The 5,705-nt window shown below is 36.3% G+C and overlaps 1 long non-coding RNA gene across 1 annotated transcript; it reads right to left on the bottom strand.

Moving 5' to 3' along the window:
• Positions 1 to 2,174: 2,174 nt before the first annotated feature.
• On the bottom strand, positions 2,175 to 4,889 carry LOC121050212. Its single transcript, XR_005802369.1, has 4 exons — positions 4,604 to 4,889; positions 3,222 to 3,309; positions 3,063 to 3,091; positions 2,175 to 2,345 (listed from the first exon to the last, which is right to left on the bottom strand). It is a non-coding gene; the product is annotated as an uncharacterized LOC121050212 (long non-coding RNA).
• Positions 4,890 to 5,705: the final 816 nt, after the last annotated feature.

Raw genomic sequence — 5,705 nt, 5'->3', positions numbered from 1 at the left:
CTGAGCAAAGCCTATGATATAATGGAATGGGTTTTCCTTAGGAGGGTGATGGACAAGTTTGGTTTTGATCCTATATGGATAGAGATAGTGATGCAGTGTGTTTGCTCTGTCATATGCTCTTTTTTTATGCGTGGTAGGCCTCGGGTTCCTGTTATTCCGAGTAGAGGATTAAGGCAAGGTGACCTTTTGTCCCAATATTTATTTCTAATTGGGGCAGAGGGCTTCTTGGCCTTATTGCAGCAGAAGCAAGAATTGGGATTTCTCCTTGGGATTGAGATTTGTAGTGAAGCTCTTCGGGTGAATCATTTACTATTTACTGATGATAGCATGCTTTATGCTAACGCTACTATGGAGGACTGTTACCAAATATAGGATGTTATTGAAACATATGGTAAGGGGCGCTTCAGGTCAGTTGGTTAACTTTGATAAAAGCTCTGTTGTTTTTAGTAAAAATGTTTCAGATGTTTTGAAAGATGAGGTGTCCAGCATATTGAGAGTTGAGGTTGTGACTTCCCATGAAAAATATTTGGGTCTTCCAACATATGTAAGGAGGAAGAAAACTACTACCTTCTAGTATATCAAGGAGAATTTGTCCAAGAAGGTTTCCAATTGGCAAGGAAAATTTTTGAGTGGTGCTGGTAGAGACATTCTCATCAGAGTGGTGGCACAAGCTCTTCCAACTTATGCAATGAGTGTTTTCCAATTAAAAAAACATTTCTGTGAGGATCTTGAACAACTTCGTGCAAAGTTCTGGTGGGGAAGTACTCTTGATAAAAGGAAAATTCGCTAGAAAACTTGGAAGGCTTTGTGCAATCCTGAAGAGGAATGAGGGCTAGGTTTCCGAAGCTTATCAAAATGTAATTCCACTATGCTAGCCAAACAAGCATGGCGTGTGATCAATAATCCTCAATCACTGACAGTTCGACTCTTTATAGCTAAATATTATCCAGAAGGTTCCTTTTGGACAACTTCATCCCATGCTTCTCCTTCTTATTCTTGGAGGAGTATCTTTTCCACAAGAGATTTGATAAGGAAAGGCACTTATTGGCAGATAGGTGATGGGGCATTGGTGAACATATGGAGGGATTCGTGGATTCCTGGGGTGCCAGATTGTAAGCCTAGAGAAGGTAATTTGGCTATGAATGAAGTCAATATGGTGAGTGATTTGATATGTCACTACTAGAATTTTGTTAATAGACATCAGTCCAGAACCGATGTAAAACTAAATTCCGACCGGTCTCTTAGTGGGTGATGTAAAAGATCCAGACATCAGTCCAAGCGCGTCAAAAACCAATGTCCCGGACAACAACCAACATCGCTTCTAGAACACAAATCGATGTATAATCATTACAATCATCATAATTTTGTATGTTAACTATATTTAATTCTTCATATTTTCACATTTTATGCTTAATAAAGTATATGTCAAACAATACCTAAGTGAACTTTTAAATCGATTACAATTTCAGGAATGATGTCTGATACTCATCTAGACATCAATGTTCAAAAAATATTGTTTGTTCTTGGCCATTTTTATGTGCATCTTGCCACCTTATTTTCCTAAGAACGATGTATGTGCCTTTAGGCAACATCGGTTACTTTATTAAGAATGATGTGTTACTTTACCCAGAACATTGTTTTTATTTATGTAAAACGATGTTTACGGTTTCGTGTACATAGCTTGTTTTTACATAAACTAATGTGTTATTTCGTTGTAGACATCACTTCAGTTTTTCAAAACCGATGTCCTATATTTCATGGTAAATCGGTTTACTTTATAGCAATTTATTTGAACATTGACAATAGATTACGGTTTGGTGTTTAGATATTGATGTGCATTGATTTTGTGTACATCGATTTTGGGGTCACATTTTGATATGTTGATAATCGTGAGACATCAATTTTTATTTTGATATTGATTTCTAATCTCTAAATTGACATCGTTTTCTTTGACATTATTGTTTTGTTATACATTTATATACATCACTTCCTTTTGACAAGCATAATGTGCAAAGTTTAATTGTAGCTGCTGCTTGGAATGAAATTGACATATCTCAACATCTTAACTCAAGCACATCATCCAAAAATGGGACATTCCATTAATTTTCTTTCCAAATTCATGATCCAACATAAACTTTAAGCTAACAAAGGCTAGCCTAGAGACATGAATAACAAGTAACAATCAGTTTTATCAACAAACTTTGCCTCAAAGCAAAAAACTAGCCTTACTGAAAATATTTTAGTAGTCAATATTCTATATCAAAGTTTGTATATAATCAGCCACTTCAATGCGCACCTCATCGCTGTTGGCTATATGATTTCCAAGTCTTTACCGCCCACTAGAACTGTATAAACCAACATATAAGTCACAATAATTGGGTAAACAAGTTAATATTTAATTAACCCAAAACAAAACAAAAAAATCAAACAAACAAACTGCAGCTCCTGAAATAAAGATGGATCTGTACAACTACAAGTCACATCCAATACTAATATAACTGGACTTTGTTAAATGTAAACACACAAAAATTAATGACAAGAAACTTTTTACTGAGATCTTGAAGCTGCAAGTTTAAAGTTTTAGCTGCAAGAAACTTTTTGCAAATATACAGTAAGGGAACACATAGAACATGGCATGATATTCACTGAACCGATCTATTTTAAGTTAGAAGTCAAATGAGCAGTGTATTATGTGGCCTAGATACAATTCGACTAAGTCTTGCTGAGCGAATTAGCAAGTCAAATGAGCAAGACCTCAAAAAGTAACGCAATATTTAGCTCTATAGCAGAAAGCAAGCCAAAAGAAACACTTATGTAGAAGATGCCATATAAACAAGCAATATGTCTTTAAAGCACCAAAATAATGGTCAAGCCAGCCATTTGGAAGCGGGTTGATAAATTAAATTTTAAATAATTTCTTAAGGATATATATTTAGTGCAATCAATAATCAGTTATAACAACATAGTTTAAAATAGAGCACGATAAGGGCAGATAAATGTTTATGTAAAATCAAGTTGTAGTGATCACGATTTAAAAGACGACTTTAGAGCACACAGCCCACCTCTTCAATTCTGATGCTTGTTTTGCTTCCTGCAAATACATAATATGAAAATCTTAAAATAGTATGCACGCACAAGGAAGTTTGTACCAAAACAAAAAAAACAAAAAAACAAAAACAAAACAAAAAGCAAAAAACAGAAAGCACCACAAGTAAAATTACCTTCAGTGCACTGCAACAAGGACTATCAGGACATCGCATATCTTAGTTCACATCTCTCTCCATCTTTTCCAAAATGCAGGGCCTAAGGCTAAACATCAAACGGAACATAGAGATAAGCAATGACCTTTAGTTAAGACCATTAATTCTTGAATTTCATATTCTAAACAAAAGTTAAAATACCTTTAGTGGTAGCGCTGCATATCATTGCAAACCTATAACTTCTACAGAGCTGATATACACTGGCAAAAGAAAACAGAAAACCGTTACTATCAGCTCGACCCTGAAGCTATGGTCAGACGAGAATCCAGAAGTTACATGCAAAAAGAGAGGACACCCGAGATTAGTAAAGATATTAATGATCAAGTAAACTATAACTGCACACACAATTGCTCATTTTACTTTCTTGTTTCACATTGTTTGGTGTGCTGTTTATAGTTTTCCAATGAGGAAATGGAAGACACACACTACTGTGGACTCCAGTTCAAACATTTTTGTAGAAACTCTTCATACCCTAATGCTGCGTTGCAATGAAAAAATCAAAAGATGCATAGATGTACTAGCTGTTAAAGTTATGCTAGATTAGTTAGCTTGAGTTTTAAGTTTTTGTGGTACTTAATATTTTGTGTGGCAAGGTTGTAAAGATTAAATTGAAAGAGTCGTTGATGAAAGACCAAGTCAGTTCGACTAGAACGAACTGAAGAGAGATTAGAAGAGTGCAAGTATTGACTGACCCAAAATTGGCTCCTTGTGATCTTCATTCAGCTTGGAAACAATGTGAATGAGTGGAGGAGATAAAGACCAGTCTGCAAGTTCAGATAAGAAAAGAAGCTGTGCAAAAATAGAAGCAGTAACTCAGAAATTGCCTGCAAGAGTGAAGAGGTGAGTTAAGCTAATCAACTGAGAGAGAATTTGAGAATTGTACTTACAACTCAGACATCAAGACATGGCAATAACATGGTCGAACAAATATATTAAACAAGGGGACACAAATTGTGTATACTATATACATGTTATTGACCATATAACTTTTTGAATTTTTGAGTAGAACCAAAACGCTTACTAAAGAAAGTTAATTTCTTTTTCACAAAATCCAAGGATCACTACTTTAAGATGAGAGAGAAACTATTTAAATAGTTAATGTACAGAATGAACAGATATTATGAAGAGCTTTGCAGCTGAAACAGAGATTGGAATGCCAACTGTGTTTGAAGAAAAATGGTAGAAGTTCTCAATGGTCAAAAACCCATATTCTTTTGCTATGTTGCTTTGCTTGTTGTGCTTATCTGCATTGTACCCATGTGACAAAACAATCATATTTTGGTTCAAATAAATTAACTCGCATCCATTCAGAAACATAACTATGAGCACAGAATAGCCAATACCTATGCCATCATGGTTAAAATCCCTGTCGTCTCATCTTTCTCTGTCCTCTCTCCTCTCCTTTTCTTTTTCACCACGTCTCCTTTGCCCTTCTAATTTTATGCACAACTAAGCTTGAGAGAAACTTAAACGATGAATTTCAATGTTACTTACAAAGCAAAGATGAATTTTACTTACAAAGCAGTAAATTTAAACTTGCAGAGTGGACAAAACTAAATTTTAAACAAAAGCATCATAAAATATAAATCCTACAGCTTCTTATCAATTAGTTGTGGCTTCTCTATTTATTACAAAAACAAGCAGTTTACCTGCTTTTCTTCAAGAGAACATATCTTCCAATCCTGAGAAAAGAGAAGACGAAACAAAGTTAAAACAAATCAAAGAAAAAAAATCAGAGAGAGAGAGAGAGAGAGAGAGAGAGACTATAGGGTAAATTAAAAGAATGTTAATGCTTGGATCCGTTGGGGATCTAATTAACGTAAAGAAAGAGATAGAGAGAGAGAGTGACACAAGGTGTATAGTGGTTCGCCTCCCGCCTTAGCGGGAGACTACGTCCACTTGAATGTTTAACTAGTGTGTCGAGCCTTGCGGCCCAAACGCATTACAAAGTGTGTAATGGAGTGTGTTGAATTGTGGGAGGAGGCATTCCTTTTATAGATGAAGGAATGCTTCTCATTTACTTGTTCTTCGATGTGGGACAAGCAAAGTTACTATTCTAGTCTATTTAACATGTAGAAAGCTATGTTATGGGGGCATCTTGGCAAGGGCGGAAAGGTGGCTTCCCGGTGGCGGATTTGTGACTTCCGGATACCGCCGCGTAGCCTGAACATAGGGCTACACGATGCATGTCTCGGTTGGGCCTTGCCATGTCTTGTGGATGTCCCAAAGTAGGTGTTACTTATGCTTGGTGATGTAGTAAATACTCCATATTGTTGGAGGTATGTACAAGTCCCTGAAGTCCCCGAGTAAGAGGAGCTTCTTGGTTGGGGAGTTATAACCACGAAGTCATCAAGCATAAGTAACCGGGCGGCCCGGAGCCCCTACAAGTCCCCGAACTCCGTAAGCAAGAAGGGACTCGTTAACCTGCACAACAAAGACAAAAAA

Source organism: Rosa chinensis, chromosome 6 (genome assembly GCF_002994745.2).
Source record: "Rosa chinensis cultivar Old Blush chromosome 6, RchiOBHm-V2, whole genome shotgun sequence".
NCBI lineage: Eukaryota > Viridiplantae > Streptophyta > Magnoliopsida > Rosales > Rosaceae > Rosa > Rosa chinensis.
This window is presented reverse-complemented; position numbering and strand designations above follow the sequence as displayed.